The sequence below is a fragment of the Coregonus lavaretus genome (assembly GCF_964263955.1).
Source record: "Coregonus lavaretus genome assembly, chromosome: 22".
NCBI classification, from domain to species: domain Eukaryota; kingdom Metazoa; phylum Chordata; class Actinopteri; order Salmoniformes; family Salmonidae; genus Coregonus; species Coregonus lavaretus.
The window spans coordinates 30,867,354-30,870,691 of NC_140009.1; the positions used below are offsets into that span (position 1 = coordinate 30,867,354).

A 3,338-nucleotide genomic window follows, 5' to 3' on the forward strand; every position below is an offset into this window, starting at 1 on the left:
TTACGTCGGAGGCAGAGGATGTTACTGTACATTCCACTCTCTCCTTTGCTAGTTTCATCCCTCCAGTCTTTTCCGGGCCCAAACTCCCTACACTTTTGCATGTTGTACAGCCCGCTTTGAATTTTGCTTGACAAGCCAGGGGTTATAAATTTGCTTGGTCTTGAACTGAGCCTCCGTCCAAATTGCACCTGCTCCGGGCACTTCGTCGGTGGATGCACTGAATAACAGTAAATTAATAGATGACATTCACTGATATAAACCTGTCTCCAATATAATCGCATAGCTTACACAGACCCACCACGGACCTTTGACAAATACATCCCCGTGTAAAAAGGCGTCCCATGGTCTACTTAGTACATAAAAATAATAATAAATAATTTTGCAGGACAATAAACATATTTGCCTGCCACTCCTGGGAACCCTGTACATATGTGAGGGCTGTTGGGGCCCTGTTTCAGCTCCAGATGACAAAAACTGCACACACTCCCAAAGGGTTACAGGTCTGCCGACTTCCTTTTGGTCATTCATTTTAAATCAGAGAAATATCCAATAAACCAAACTGTTGCTTTAACTGTGAATGTACTTATTGCACACAATCCTCAAATAAAATAGAGCATACATAAAATAAACAATGTGTGTGTGAGAGAGTGAGAGGGAGGCATGTTTTTCAACACAGAAAAAAGCACAAAGAATTTCCTTAAACTGTACAAATTACACAATAGTCTTAAACAATATTATCAATCACACTTTGATTGGATAGATATTTAGAGAAATGATGTAGATATTGATAATGGATATGTAGGCGTTGATATCTCCAATCCTAAAATAAAATTGAACATACATAAAATAAACAAGTAATTACCATTTATTTACATTGGGGATAATGTGTGTGTGACAGAGACAGAGCGAGGGTGTGTGTGTGTGCACGTTGTGTTTTATTTTTCCTTGTCAGCCACCTATCTCTGCTTGTCAGTCTTGATTGGCCCAGTATATGCACTTCTGGGTGAGGCTGTCAGGCAGTGGTGGAGTGCATGGCATATCTGAAAGAGAGATGCACAAAGTGACAGTAAGTATACAGCTCAATAACATGTTTGTGTGCACATCTGTTGGTGTGAGTGAGCATATGCAATATAATTCTGAATTACCTGTATCCATCTGGGAATCCTCAAAAGTTTCTCCCTTCATGGCCAGTGTAGTAGGAACTGGTGCAGCCGGTAAATTAAATACCACAGCAGAGGACTGCTGTGACTGCAGCTGAACTGCTGAGGGTGGCAGATCTAAAAGAGAGAGGCACAATTTTCTTAACTGACAATAATTATACAACTAAATAGAGTGAATGAGCGTAAAGCCTAGATTAAATCAGATCAAGCGTTAACCGTCGATAGCCGACACCTGATGTTTTGGCGGTGTCTGAGGTGTAACTGCGTTGGATCTGTCAAATCAGTAAGCAGCTGCTCTTGATCATTGTCACGAAACTACACCCGTCCTACTCGCGTTACAAGTTCAGAACGAGAAAGTGTAGGTTATATAGAAATAATGACGCTCAAATTCTAAATCATTAAACTAAATAATGAGGATTTCTATCAGCCTAATCGAGGTGTAGATTACATCTCAAATTCCAGTGTTCTAACTTGTAAACAGGGCTGCATGAGATTTATGTTGATGCGACTCGGTGCAGCCAATGGCAATGTCCGCTTTAGGTATAATGCCAGGAGCCGCTTGTGAATTTGACAGCTCTAACACAGTTCCACCTCAGACACCGCCAAAACAACCGCTATACGGATGTCGGCTAAAGGGGATGTGATTGAATAGAGCCCCAAGTGAGGGAGAGTTTGCATGTATGTATCCATGCGATAATTACCTGTATCACCTGTCGCAACTGGTGTAGCAGGCGCAGGGGCAGACGACTGCAGCTGTGAAGACTGTGGTTGAGCTAATAGGGGTGTCAGATCTAAAAGAGAGAGGCACAATTTTCTTAAGTGAAAATAATTATACAACAAAACAGAGTGAGTGATTGAGTGAGTGTGTATACGTGTGTGTGATATTTACCTGGACCACGTCACACTGTTTCAGGTCTACAAGCTTCTGGAAGTTCCAGCGTGCCACTCCAGGCCTGGAACAGCTTGGTGGAAACAAGGTTACCTGTCACCCACCAAGCCTGGTTAGCAGATCTGAAAGATAGACAGTATATTATTTTAATGACAAAGCCTTGACTACACACTAACCTAAATTAAGTGTGTGTTTGTGTGTGTGTACCACGCAGTGGACTTCATTTCCCCATTGTACTTGCCCTCGCAATCTGCGGTATGTGTTATCTGTGTTATTGTGACTCAGAAGTGTGTCAACATGACCACATCCTTGTAGTAGGACTTTCAGTGATTAGCTTTGGGGAAAATAACAGTGTACAAATAACAGTGTACAGTAAAAAGGATATCAAATATTCAGATCTGGATTGACAAGTACACTAAATCATGTGAAGTTACAAAACCTCTAGGACTTAGTCTACACAAATTTAATAAAGGATGCAGGACTTGAGCCCTAGGACCAGGACTACCTGGCCTGTTGACTCCTGGCTATCCCTGTCCCCAGTCCACCTGGTCGTGCTGCTGATCCAGTCTCTTTCTGTCTGCGGCTATGGAACCCTGACCTGCCCAGGACTCACCAGAAGTGCTACCTTGTCCCAGACCTGCTGTTTGATCCTGTCTCTCTCTGCCGGATTTTGTAAGATAAGTCCAATGGGACTGAAATAATTAACAGTCTGAACGTACATTTCTGTGACTCACTAGCTAACTTTAACTTGCTAGCTCAGTGACCGATGCTGGGCGAAGAAATATGCACCTCTTCCTTCTGCTTCTTCTTCTTCTTCAGTGGGGTTTATCGGCGGTTGGCATCCAACATGATGGTGCATTACCGCCACCTACCGTACTGGAATGTGGGCCAGAGACATGGAGAAACTAAATCCTACCTGCCAACCCCGTCTCTCTATGCACCTCTTCCTGTTTACAGCGTTCCCTATGGGGAAATCGGTCTAGCGCCACAAGACCAACCAGTGGCCGGAAATATATTACATCCGGGTTCGTCGCTCTGGACAAGAGCGTCTGCTAATTGACTCAAATGTAAATGATGAGGCTCAAATTGGCTGACTAGCAAATTAAAGCAGAATGTGTGGCATGAGAGAGGGAAGTGGGGGATGTGTAGCCCATGCAACCTAGCTAGTAACTTTGGGACCTGTGTGTGATGGTAAAGAGATTGGTTACATAAATGCATGAAATGCCCATCAATAAAGTTATCACATTTTTTATTTATTTTTATTTCACCTTTATTTAACCAGGTAAGCC

General features: G+C 42.9%; 1 long non-coding RNA gene across 1 annotated transcript; it reads right to left on the minus strand.

Moving 5' to 3' along the window:
* Window positions 1-496: 496 nt before the first annotated feature.
* Window positions 497-2,869, minus strand: LOC311150324. Its single transcript, XR_014615090.1, has 5 exons — window positions 2,663-2,869; window positions 2,050-2,171; window positions 1,862-1,951; window positions 1,146-1,277; window positions 497-1,040 (listed from the first exon to the last, which is right to left on the minus strand). It is a non-coding gene; the product is annotated as an uncharacterized lncRNA (long non-coding RNA).
* Window positions 2,870-3,338: the final 469 nt, after the last annotated feature.